Source organism: Aquarana catesbeiana, linkage group LG09 (genome assembly GCF_042186555.1).
Source record: "Aquarana catesbeiana isolate 2022-GZ linkage group LG09, ASM4218655v1, whole genome shotgun sequence".
Taxonomy (NCBI): Eukaryota; Metazoa; Chordata; class Amphibia; order Anura; family Ranidae; genus Aquarana; species Aquarana catesbeiana.
The window spans coordinates 188,478,392-188,492,953 of record NC_133332.1 but is presented as its reverse complement, the minus strand read 5'-3'; positions in this window follow the sequence as shown (position 1 = coordinate 188,492,953).

Here is a 14,562-nt window from a genome sequence, read left to right as displayed (position 1 = left end):
ATCGGAAATTCAGGCCTTACAGGCTAAGGAACCATACTTGATGTTCTATCCAGACAAAGTAGTCTTAAAACCATCGGATCGCTTCATCCCGAAAGTGTCATCATCTTTCCACTTTAACCAAGAACTATGTCTCCCCACCCTATCCACAGAACAGGGTGATCCACATCCGCTTGACATAAAGTCGAATATCCAGGCCTACCTCCTGGCAACCAGCAATTTAAGGAAGACAGAGGACCTACTGGTCATTCCTCATGGGTTTAGAAGAGGACAAGCAGCAACCTCTCACACCATCGCAGCATGGTTGGTGAAGATCATTAAGAGAGCTTACGCATCTAACAATGCACGAGTACCTGAGGGCTTAAGGGCACACTCCACAAGGGCAATGGCGACCTCCTGGGCGGCCTACTGCAGGGTATCAGCCGAAACCATCTGCAAAGCAGCCACTTGGTCTTCGAAAACCACTTTTATCTCTCATTATAAAGTGGACTCCGCTAGATTGTCCACGGTAGAATTTGGGAGAGCAATTATTCAGGCTAACTCCTCAATACCTTCTAAATAAAAAACTTATCTTTTGCTCATACCCACCCAGTTTGCGAGTTATTCCCCATAGGTGTATGCTGCCATGATGCGACAGGAAAACGGAAAATTGTATACTCACCTTTCCGTAATTTTCCTTTCCTGTCGCATCTCATGGCAGCATACAAATGCCCACCCATCTGAGGTGAGGTATATATACACGGAGAATGCTGGGGCAGGGGCTCTCTCAGACTTTAATAGCTACGCGGTCCTATCAGGTTGCGGGGGCGGAGCCACAACCCATAGGTGTATGCTGCCATGAGATGCGACAGGAAAGGAAAATTACGGAAAGGTGAGTATACAATTTTCCGTTTTTATGTTATTCATTTATCCACTTGGCTCTGCACCTATTCTTTCTTTCATCTTGTCTAAATAAATGTCTGAGACTTTGTATTTTTTCCAACTTTCCCATCTACTATTGTCCCTTTTCTCTCCTCCCTCCATTTTGTAGTAATAATCTATTTCCTCTAGCCAATTTCTTATCTCTGGTTTTCCACATTTTAACCAATTCCTAGGAATCAAGGCCTTGGCCGCATTCAGGAGGTTAGGTACTATTGATTTCATATATTGTTTCTTAGGTTTGTTATAAATATGGAAGAGGCATGTCCAGATATTTTGTTCTATTTCTTCTCCAGTTTTTTCCTTTATGTTGTTTAACACTTCCTTCCAGTACTCCGTTATTATTGGACATTCCCACCATATGTGTATGATCGTTGCTATTTGGCCACATTTTCTCCAACACAGAGATGTTTTGTCTTGTTGCAATTTATGTATTCTTACTGGGGTCATATACCATCTTGATACTAATTTGTAATTCATTTCGATAGTCTTCATATCCCAGGCCTTATTATATCCCATTTCTATCATTTTTTCCACTTTTTGGTTATCTATTTTTAAGTTCATTTCCTTTTCCCATTGTTTTATATATTCTGGTCTTTCTTGTGCTTCCAAATCTGTCAGTATACTATAGATTTTTGATGTTCCGTTTTTCAGTGGTATTTCATTGCTACATAGCTTTTCCAGTGCGGTTAGTTTCGTTACATCTCTCAGTGGGTGTGGTATTGTGCTTACTAAGTGCCTTAATTGATTGTAGTTCCATTCATTCATCTTCCATCCATTCCTTTCCTCTAATTCTACTCGTGTTCTTATTTTGCCATTTCTGATGATATCTTTTAATTGTGGATTACATATGCCTTGAGTTCCAAATATTTCCTTCCCGGGGGTGAAGAAATTCGATCCTAATGCTAATAATGGTGAATTGTATTTCCATTCATTCTTTAAGTGGATAGTATCCCAAATTTTTAATACATTTTTTGTTATTTCGTGTGTGTCTGTGTCCAGTGTTCTATATTTCCGTGGAATCCAAATAATCTTATGCAATGTGACTCCGCTTATTATGTTTTCCATTTCAACCCTTTTTTTTCATTTTTCTCATTTGTCCACTCTAACATTCATGTTAATACTATGGCTTTATAGTACCTGCTTATATCTGGAGCGGCCAGACCTCCATGCTCCTTTTTCCTTGTAATCAGCGTGTATTTGATTCCTTTGGTGTGACTTGAGGTATATCGGGTACAATATTACACAGGCATTCCCAGAAGTTGGGGCCAAGTTGCAGCGGCAAAGTGGCAGAAAAATAGTGTGACTTTCAGGTCGCAGCAGTGTGAATGAGATTCAAGGATAACACCTTTGAATTTGGCCCTATTGTCACTTGTGCATCCTGAAGGTGTAGCAAATTCGTCCCTGCACTACCTTGGTTTGACTTTGATGCAATTTGAGGTCCATACACCACAAGATTACACAGACATTGCTTCAAGTCATGACAAAGCTGTGCAATTTTAAGGTCGCACAAGTGCAAATGGGGCCTTATTCAAAGGTGTTATCAATTAATCCCATTAGGTTACTTTCACACTTGGGTGACTTTTCATGGAGCTTTGGACCTCAGAGTCACATGAAAAGTTGTCCCCCTTGATTTCCATGCATATTTATTAGAGCTGCACGATTAATCGTCATCGTGATTTTTTTCCCCTTTACGATCTTGAAAAAAGAGTTTCACGAATCTTGCTATGCAAAGAACTCTCTCTGCTCTTCTGAAGCCACAGTCGAAAAACCAGGAAGTCTGCCAAGAATTAGAACATTCTTTATCAGTGAACTTAACTAGAAACCTTGTAACAATTTGTCAATTAAATAGAATTCTGTGTAAGTGAGGAAAGTTTAACTACTTAAACACTAAACATTTTTCTGACATTTGTTGGTTTCAGGTTAAAATCATTTTTTTTTTGCTAGAAAATTACTTAAAACCCCCCAACATTATATATATATATATATATATATTTAGTAGAGACCCTAGAGAATAAAATGGTGGTTGTTACAATATTTTATGTCACACTGTATTTGCGCCTTTCAAATGCAATTTTTTTTTGGAAAAAAGTACTTTAACGAATTAAAAAAAAAAAAAAAAGAAAAGTTAGCCCAATTTTTTGTGGGATAATGTGAAAGATTGTACGTCGCGAGAATCGCGATCTTTTTATTCTAAGCAAAAAAAATGTGATTCTCATTTTGGCCAGAACCGTGCAGCTCTAATATCTATGCAACTTCACCCATGTTCACATAGGTCTGAATTGACATGTCAAATCGTAGGCCAAATCGGCGCCTATTGATGGCAATGGAACTGTCCGAATTGGTGCGACGCCACAACGATTCCCAAAAGTAGTTCCTGCACTACTTTGGGCGACTTCAGGGGGCGATTTCTTACCTCCCAACTTTTTGAGATGGGTATAAGGGACACCTATTAGCAAAAGTAGGTAGGCATAGGACACCTTCTTAAAGGAGAACAGTTGGGACCTATGTGATTTCTCTAGACATCTGTGCAGGAAAGTGCACTGATGTCTCTGAAATCGCTGACAAAGTCAGGCTGAGTCACACTTGTGCGACTTTGGACATCAGAGTCATATGCCATGATTTTTAATGTGTACCATTCATATCTGTGCGACTTCAAGTAACACTGACTTCAACGTAGTCCCTGTACTACTTTGGTCTGACTTTGATGCGAGTTGAGGTCCATAGACCTCAAGTTTACACAGGCATTCCCTGGAATTGCGGCAAAATTGCTGATGCAAAATCATGGGAAAGTTGCGTGTCTTTCCCTGCGACTCCTGCGTCCATAGACCTCAAGATTACACAGGCATTGCTTAAAGTCGCATTAAAATCTCGCAACTTTCAGGTCGCACAAGTGTGAAAGATGCCTAAGTCACTGTGCTGAGTACTATTTTATACCTAGAATATAAAGTAGTCCCACCATCAAACACTAGTAAACATATGTTCTCAATATAATTGTGCTCAAATGGCTGAAAATCACACAGATGGTATCACCTACTGAAAGCTTGCACTGTACTCAGCAGCATATGCTGAAAAGAGGCAAATGCCTATTAGCCAATGCCACATCGGCACGAGCATGGTTGTTACTATAATATTAATGCCTGAAATGCAAAACATTATTGTATTGAATCAAACATTAGTAAATGTATTTTCTCTGTAGGTAAGTGCTCAGCTCTGTAGCATAGCGGTATACCCTGCTGCCCCCAAAAGTTCAAGCCATGAATTCAAATCCCACTGACAGCATCACCTCCTAGAAGTGTGCATTGTACTCAGAAGCGTAATTAGCCAAAGCACATCAGCTTGCTTAATTCCATATTTTAACTCTTCAAATGCATGCAATGGTATGTACTTATTCAATAATATGGTATGGAATTCCAAAATTCAAGGAAAAAAATGTTGTAGGGTCCCCCCAGTACATACCAGGCCCTTCGGTATGGACTTTAAGGGGAACCCCACACCAAAATGTAAAATAAATTTGATGTGGGGTCCCCAAAATCCATACCAGACCCTTATCCGAGCATGCAGCCTGGAGGTCAGGATGGGGGGGACAAGTGAGCACCCTCCCCTTCTGAACCTTACCAGGCCACATGCCCCAAAGCACCTTTTCCCCATGTTGATGGGGACAAGGGCCTCTTCCCCACAACACTGGTCGGTGGTTGTCGGTCTGCAGGCAGGGGGTTTATCAGAATCTGGAAGCCCCCTTTAACAAGGGGGCTCCCAGATCCTGCCCCCTATGTGAATAGGTATGGGGTACATTTTACCCCTACCCATTCACCAAAAAAAGCAGTGAAATGTAAAAAAATTAATAGCCGGTTTTTGACAAGTCCTTTATTGTAGAATAGCTCCGAGCTGTCTTCTTCCCTGAGCCATCTTCTCCAGACGCTGTCTCTCCCTCCTCCATCTTCTCCCCGAGCTGTATTCTCCCAGAGCCGTCTCTCCTGCTGCCGCCATCTGCTGTGTTCTTACGCACAACTGGTTACCCGCTAATAAAAAAAAGCTGCTCTTCTTCCATGGTGGTCTTCCTCCGCTGTGTTGTCACCCGCTGTGTGGCGTCTCTTACATAGCCATGGAGCGGACTCTCCAGGTGACATTATCGGATGGCCACAGAAGACCGCCACAAGAAGAGCGGCTTTTTTTTTATTGGTGGGTAACCGGCTGCACTGAAGAACACATCAGCGGGAGAAGATGGTGGTAGCAGGAGAGACAGCTCGGGGAGAAGAAACATCAAACACTAGTGAATGTATTTTCTATGTATTTTCTATGTATGACTGTGCTACACCCAATAGGCTAGCAGTCAGCACTTCTACCTTGAAGAACTCATGGGTTCAAATCCCACAGAGAAATACTAAAAGATTGAATTGGTGAAAAAAAGCAAATGACTATTAGCCAATTAGCCAAAGTAGCATATGCTGAAAATAGGTGAATGCTAATTAGCCAATGCACTTTAAATTTGGCTGATTCTATTATATTAACTCTTCAAATGCATGCAATGATATGTAAGTATTCAATACTATTATGGTGTGAAATTCCAAACACCACACACTAACTAATGGGCAGATTACATTTTTTTGTTTGTTCATTTTAATTCGCTTGTGCACTGAAAAAATAAACACAGCTGGGGGATGGTAGGTTGGCTGGTATTTGAACTTGTACCATGAGTGCTGTGGAGACATCTGAGCAGACTACTAAGCCATTGTGCTAAGTATGAGACCTGCATAATAGTGTAGTATGATTAAAGAATGAATATAAATAATTACCGCTTTATAGTCACCTAAATTAAAAAATTAAAAACAACATACAACAAATAGGTAACCTAAATGTTTAATACATGTAACTTTACAAAATAGCAGACATTACTATGTAATAATCATTCATAACTGCATTAGTTAGCAAAAGAAGGAAAAAACTAGGAATACTAATTGCAACATACATCAATAGATGCACACGAGGTAGAGCACATCTCACATAAAAATGTTTCTTTCACATACATGGATCATGATTACAGTGCAGTACTATATAACAACTTGGTAGGAATTGGCATTTGCATATACGCGGAAGCGCTAATTAGCGCCAGCTTAGAATTTACTAACATGTGTTTCTCACTAATAGCGCTAGTTTTTCATTCGCACATTCGCCTGTTGAAATTTTATTTGGCTAAAATGGGAGCTATTATTTGCCATAGTGCCCAGTACTTTCTGGCGCTATAGTAAATGACCCCCATAGACTTTAACGGTGTTCGCGTGCTCGAACAAACTTTTTTCCTGTTCACGTGTTCTGGTGCGAACCGAACAGGGGGGGGGTCTGCTCATCCCTACCTAGCAGTAAAAAGGGTCGCTGGTTCGTATTCCCAACCACACCACAAGACTACCTGCCTGGAGTTTGCATGTTCTCCCTGTGCCTGCGTGGGTTTCCTCCGGGTACTCAGGTTTCCTCCCACACTCCAAAGACATGCTGGTAGGTTAATTGGCTTCTGTCTAAATTGGCCCTAGTATATGAATGTGAGTTAGGGACCTTAGATTGTAAGCTCCTTGAGGGTAGGGGCCCATATTAGTGTATAATGTATATGTAAAGCACTGCGTAAATTGATGGCACTATAGAAGTACCTTAAATAAAAATAAATAAGTCTTCACTAATATTATGGTGTGAATCTCCAAAACACCATACACTAGCTAACAAGTAGTTTACATTTGATAAACTTTATTGTATGGTATATAAACCATCAAACACTAGTAAAAGTATTTTGTATATATAATTGTGCTCAGCCCAATAGGCTAGCAGTTAGCACTTCCACCTTCAAAAATTCAGGTATTGAAAGATTCATGGGTTCAAATCCCACAGAAGCAATCCTAAAAGATTACTATTGGTGGAGAAAAGGAGAATGCCAGTTAGCCAATTAGCCAAAGCAGCATACAGTGAATGCCAAGTAGCCAATACACTTTAATGTGGCTGATATTATTGTATTAACTCTTCAAATGCTTGCAATGGTATGTAAGTATTCACTAATATTATGGTGTGAATCTCCAAACACCACACACTAGCTAACAAGTAGTTTACATTTGATAAACTTTATTGTATAGTATATAACACATCAAACACTAGTAAAAGTATTGTATAATTGTGCTCAGCCCAATAGGCTAGCAGTTAGCACCTCTACCTTCAAACATTCAGGTATTGAAAGACTCATGGGTTCAAATCCCACAGAAAAATCCTGAAAGATTGCATTGGTGGGAAAAGGAGAATGCCAATTAGCCAAAGCAACACAAATATACGTGTATATATATTTACTGAAAATAGGTGATTGCCAAGTAGCCAATGCAGTTTAATGTGAAAGTTTTTATTGTGTTAACTCTTTAAATGCATGCAATGGTATGTAAGTATTCAATTATATTATGATGTGACATTCCAAACACCACACACTAGCTAAAGGGCAGTTTACGTTTCTTTGTTTGTTTATTTTAATTCACTTGTGCACTGAAAAAATAAACACAGCTGGTGGATGGTAGGTTGGCTGTTGTTTGAACTCATACCATGAGTGGTGTGGAGATATCCAAGCAGACCACTAAGCCATTGTGCTAAGTACAAGACCTGCATAATAGTGTAGTATTATTAAAGAATGAACATAAATAATTACTGCTTTATAGTCAACTAAATTAATAAGTAATAAATCAAAAACATGAAAAAAACAACATACAACAAATAGGTAACCTAAATGATTAATACATGTAACTTTACAGAATAGCAAACATTACTATGTAATAATCATTCAGAACTGCATTTCTTAGCAAAAGAAGGAAAAAAAAACTAGGAATACTAATTGCAATATAAATCAATAGATGCACAGGAACTAGAGCACATCTCTGATAAAAAATGTTTCTTTCACATACATGGATCATGGCTACAGTACAGTGCTATATAACAACTTGATAAGAATTGGCATTTGTATATACGCGGAAGCGCTAATTAGCGGCAATTTCGAATTTACAAACGTTTGTTCTCTGCTTATATCGCTGATTTTTCATGCGCAAATTCGCCGTTTTGTTTCCATTTGGCTAAAATGGGCTCTATTATTTGCCATAGTGCCCAGTACTTCCTGGAGTTATAGTAAATGACCCCCATAGTATACATATTGTAGTTATATCAATCAAGAAAAGAAAATAAGCAGGTGTAAGATTACAATTACAGTAGTAGTTCATATTGTAATCAGAAAATTATAATAAAATAAACAACAAAAATGAGCCAAATGAAATCAGTAAAGGTTGATCATCTTGCTCTGAACTCTACTATATATTTCAATTCACAGACAAGGGGCAGTAATAGAAAGATAAGAGCCGGAATCCTATGAAGGGCCCTGTATATAACGGTCCCAAGGAGCCCAAATCCTATCAAATCTCTCCAAAGCATCTTCCACCATGGCTGTCATATGCTCCATTCTATGAATATCAGTAACAGCTTGTATAAGCTGCGTCTGGGTAGGGGGGGAGGTGGAAAGCCAACATGCAGGGATAGCTCTTTTGGCGGCCAGTAATACATATGATGCCAATTTGTTCAAGGATTTTCCCAAACTGGGGAATGGGAGGCTAGAAGAAGATGAGTGGGATTCAACGGGACCAGGGAATCAAGAATCTGCTGGAGCACGGACACAACCATGGACCAAAAGGGAGCTATCAAATCACACTGCCAGAAAACGTGATAATGGGAACCTCTGATCCTTCCGCATCTCCAGCAAAGAGGAGAGAGGGAAGCATCATAACGGTCAATAACCTCAGGTGTCCTATACCAAAAAAGAAGCACTTTATAAGCTGTCTTGCTTTGCGCTACACATCGGGATATTTTGGATGTTGAGATCCAAATTTTAGCCCATTGGGATGGGGAGATTTGTTGTTGTGTCAAAAGTGACCATTTACTCATATATGTGTGGGGCTCCATGGAGAGTGGAAGGTTCTCTTGCAGGAGGCTATATATGTCGGATATCAGTCACGGTTGGTATGGACCATGAGAGCAAAGAACTTCGAAGTGTGTAGGTTTGGTCAAAGTAAGAGAAGGTGAGAGGGATGCTAGATAATGTGTTATTTGGAGGTATGAAAAGAACAGCTGGTTTGGAATTTGGTTTTTGGTTTGTAGATCCTGGAAGGAGTAAAGTTTGCGGGTGACAGGGTGCACAAAATGTCTGAGCTAAAACAAACCCGCCCTGGCCCATGGGAACATCCGGGAGTGTGAGAGGCTATCAGGTAGAAGGGGGTTAAATAGCACATTGGAGAGAGGTGGACAGGAAGAAGCCAGTGAGAACTTGGTATAGCAAGAATGCCAAATCCTGAGTGAGAACAGCATGGGTCCCAGACAGAGGTCATGGAGCTTGGGGTCAGTAAATAATGCAGGAGACCACACCAGGTAACAGGGGTGGGCCGGGAACAATGAACCCATCTCTATCTCCGTCCACCTGTTTGGGGGACGCAAGCTGGCCCAGGACACCACCGCACGGAGGTGGGAAGCCAAATAGTACTTATGGATGTCCGGTGCTCCCAAACCTCCCTGCCCCTGGGGGAAAAATTGACCAAGCTGGCTACTCTATGGGCCCCTCCCCTCCATATATAATTGAGAAACTATCTTCTAAGGAGTTTCAATTGGGCCATCGGAATAGGGACAGGAAGCGTTTCAAAATAATATAACAGTTTGGGCATCACTGACATCTTCAGCACATTTATCCTGCCTATCCAAGATATCGGTAGGGGGTTCCATCTATTTAACATATCTTTGATAGATTTAAATAAGGGGACGTAGTTGGCTAAATGAAGGGTAGAATATGATGGAGTGATCTGTACTCCTAAGTATTTGAGGGAAGAGGTGCACCATCGATAGGGATATGAATTTTTAAGTGAAAGGAGGTCGTCAGGAGGGAGATGTAAAGGCAGAGCTTCAGTTTTGGATATCTTATATCCCGAAAGGAAACTGAACTGAGATAGGAGGGCATGTAGGGATGGAAGAGATACATGAAGATTATTAAGAGTCAGAAGCACGTCATCGGCAAATAAGGAAAGTTTATATTCCCTTTGTCGCATAGGAACCCCCCATATGTCTGGGTGTGATCTAATAGCCTCAGCTAATGGCTCCAGGCATAATTTAAAAAGGAGTGGCGAGAGGGGGCAGCCCTGCCTGGTACCATTTGACATAGGAAATGGCCTGGATGTAAAGGATGCTAATTGGACCTGAGAGGAGGGGTTGGAGGAAAGGGCATGGAGGGCCGTAAGGAAAGGGCCTCTTACTCCAAATTTATTAAGGGTTGTGAACATGTATGGCTTAATCGATCGAACACCTTTTGGGCATCGAGGCTAAGGATCAGGGCAGGACAGGCGGACTCTGTTTAATATGTCAATGAGATCAATGGTTAGTCTGGTGTTATCCCCTGCATGCCTAGAAGGGACAAATCCCACTTGATCTTTATCTATTAGTTTCCTCAGGAATTGAGAAAGGCGGTTAGCTAAGATTTTGGTAAAGAGCTTGTAATCTGAGTTTAAAGCGCAATTGGCCTATAGCTGTCTGGGAGTGATGGGTCTTTGTCTGGTTTGGGTATGACCATAATATAGGAGTTTAAAAATTGTTGGCAGGGGCGTTGACCTTGAAGAAGGGAGTTATATAAAGATACCAAGTGTTTTGAAATAGTCGGGAGAAAGGTCTTATAATAAGTGTAGGGAAGACCATCCGGATCCAGGAGCTTTATGGGATGGAAGAGACTTGACAGTGCAAATGAGCTCCTCTTCAGTAATGAATGCATTTAAAATCTGCACCTCCACCTCAGTAAGCCAGAGGAGATGGAGATCAGCCATAAATGTTTCAAAAACTTTCTGGTCAAAAGGGGGATGTTGGTCAGGGGAGAGGCAGTTATAAAGTTTATTGTAAAATTCCCCAAATACTTGGGTCATTGTCTGTGGACAGTAGGTGGGAGTCCCATCTGTGCATTTTATATGATCCGCGAAAGATAGGTAGGGCCTAGGGTTAAGCCTAGATACTAACATCCCATGTGGTTTATTTGAAAATTCATAGAATTTTTGTTTTGCCCATAAAATAGATTTATCTATTTTAGACATGTCTAAAGACTATATACGGTTGCGTAAAGAAGTTACCGTGTGCAGCCGGACCATCGTGGGGGCATGTAGCAGGGAGCGTTCTGCGGCCGCTACTTCCAAAATTAAAGAGGACCTCTGAAGGGCGAAGCCCTCTTTCTCTGGGATCCCACAGAGATACACTGTCCTCTAAAAAAAGCCTTGTGAGCCTCCCAGAGGACGGACGGGCTAGACACGGAACCTTTGTTTAAGTGGAAATATTCAGTTAGGGCGGTGAGAAGTTTATCTCTAGATTCGGGATGTTTAATTAGGGAAAGAGAAAAATATCCTGGACGGCCGCACACCATAGAAGACATCTTTATTGATACGAAGAAATAAAATCCAAATGCAGTCACCTCATGTACAGGGAGGAACAGGAAAGATAGCTAACATGTTTCACGCCCCATCATGGCGCTTATTCATAGCTGAATGATTAAAGTTTGATCATGGGTATATATAGGGACTTCAGGTTTTGATAGCCAATCCAAAGATGGTCTCAAATAGAGATCTACCCACCTAATTTTCAAATCATAAATGCTAAATAATCTCAAAGGAAAACTTGTGTATAAATGATTTATCATCATTTATACACAAGTTTTCCTTTGAGATTATTTAGCATTTATGATTTGAAAATTAGTGTTGTTACTTTGTACTTTGCTATTGCTTAATATTGTTTTAGTATTTATCATGGTCTTCATCCCAAGGTTATGGATGTACACAATGGGAGAAGTTGAATAATGCGAATAGTAAAAATAATCATGTGTCTAGCGCATGTATATACATATATATATATATATGCGCATTGGTTCACTTAGTAAACTTTTTTAGTTTGGTGGACCTTTATAGGCATTATTACATTGTTATGTTATCTTGTCTTCAAATTTTGATTTAAAATTCAACTTCACATCCCAGGTGTCTCCTATCTCTTGGGTGTTGGTCTATTTGGTTATGTGGGCAGATCACTATTTGAGACCATCTTTGGATTGGCTATCAAAACCTGAAGTCCCTATATATACCCATGATCAAACTTTAATCATTCAGCTATGAATAAGCGCCATGATGGGGCGTGAAACATGTTAGCTATCTTTCCTGTTCCTACCTGTACATGAGGTGATTGCATTTGGATTTTATTTCTTCGTATCAATAAAGATGTCTTCTATGGTGTGCGGCTGTTCAGGATATTTTTCTCTTTCCTCAAGCTTGTGCAGAGCCAGCACCTGTGAGTTCCATTAGGGCGGGTGTCTTGATACGGATTTGAGAGATTGGAGCGGCAATTTTTTGCTTATGTTTAATTAGGGACTCATTAAGTCTCCAATGGTACCTCCTGGGAAACGCAGCTGAGAGGCAAAGATCTAGGTATAGAGGGGCGTGGTCTGACCAGGACCCAGTTCGGAGGACACTGTGTGGGAAAGCAAAGGGGCTGTCACTAGAAAATAATCCAGTCTTGAAAACATCTTGTGGGGGGGGAATAAAATGAATACTGATGACCAACCGGGTGCTTGACTCGCCAAGCATCAAACAGACGGTGGGTGCGGATCAGCTTCCTAAAAGAATTGGCTAAGGATTGTGGGGCGAGAGGGGGCACTGCATTGAACAATGATTTCCTATCCCGACCGGGCGAGAGGACAGCACTGAAGTCACCTCCAACTATCATAAAGGGATGAGATACTCTGTAATCGTTCAAAGACTTCAGTAAGGAATTTAATTTGACTCGTGTTAGGAGCATATACATTCATGATCGGCATAGGGTTAGATAAGTAGGTGCCTTCTAGAATTATATAACGCCCATGAGGATCTAGATGGGTGGACTTGATCTGGAGGGGACATGAACGTTTGACCAAGACTGCCACTCCAGCCCTTCCAGATGGGTCCGAAGCTAGAAAGGACACTGGGAAGTGTCTAGAGGCAAATTTCAGGGAACCCTCAGCCCAGAAGTGTGTCTCCTGAACCAGGATGACATCCGCACCGGAGGCCCTGAATTCCTTCAAGGCCATCCATCTCTTTTTTATGGAATTCAAACCTTTCACATTAAGTGATAACAGTTTCAAAGCCATAGATAAACATCACAATTCAGCTTCAAGATATGCAAAACAATGGGTAACAACCCAACAGTAGATATATGTATGCATGGCCTAAGTACAGGCCTTAGCCTGATCAAAAGATCCCTTATCATGAGATGATCATTCACCGAGCTTAGAATAAAAAAACATGAAATAGAAAAAAAATATAAAAAAAATAAAAGGAAAACTGACGCATTTGAACAAACTTGGGATGATCCAAAAAAAGGGTCATGAAGGATTATGTTGCTTAGAAACAAAAAGGCCTGTGAGGCCCAAAAACTGAGAAAAAAAAGAAAAAAAAAAGAAAGAAAACAGCTTCACAAAAAGGCCTGAGCAAGGTTTACTCAGGAATCCTCGGCCGAAGCCTGAGGACCAGTAGGGGAGCATAGCTGTCTCCAAAATGGTGGGAGACCCGTGACTACCCGTCACAGTCATCCGCCTATAGCGTTACCTGACTAGTCACAACTCTGGGTATCCTGGGAAAATGCAGCCGTGGAGGAACCATTAAACAAAAAACAACTGCTTCCTATTGAAAATGGACTGCAATAGCAGAAAGGCAAACCGGCAGAAAACACGGTGGGCCCAAATAGGGAATCAAACATCAATCAGGTCCCGTATGGAGCCATAATAAGAATATGCATCAGGAAAGAATGTCCACATCAAATCAGGTGGGTGGTCTTGAGCGTTTAGAGCGCTGGGGAGTGGAGTAGGCCTTTGTTCCTCTTCCTCTCACTGGGATCCAGATTCTGGATGGGGCTGACAATGGATGTGGAGTGGTAGGCAGAGCCTGATCTATGTCCGCAGGAAGAGGAGGCAGACCTAGAGGTTTGGAGAAAGCATCACCTTCTTGAAGGTCCTGTAGGACGTGTTGGACCCCATCTAGAGTGATGTTGAGGCGAAATAGGAAGCCCCAGAAAAAAGGGACCTTGTGTTGCTGTAAATGAGAGGTGATGGGTCATAGAGAGCGACGTTTGGCCAGGGTGATCAGGGAGAGGTCACGGAACAGTTGAATTCTGTCTTCTTTGTAGTCAATGCCTGATCTGTTGCTTGTGGCCTTGGTTAGAGTCTCTTTACTCTCATAGAAGTGGAAACGTACCACTATGTCATGGGGTCTGGCCCCCACGGGGGGTTTAGGGGCCAGGGACCTATGAGCCCTGTCGAGGCGCCAGTCAATGTCCACAACTTCAGGAGCCAGAGAGTTAAATAGGCCTAAGAGATAAGGCCTGATATTGTTGTCAGCAAAAGTCTCAGGGACTCAGCGTATTCTCAGGTTTTGGCGTCGCTCTCTGTTCTCGAGGTCCTCCTGCTGAAGCTGTAATTGGGACACTGAATTTTTAAGGATTGCATTTTCCTCTTCAAGAGCTTGTACATAGAGCAGAGTCTTATCGAATTTTGTCTCTAGGGAGGCTGTGCGTTCTCCCAGAGCGTCAATCTCTCCCCTGAGCTCTCTA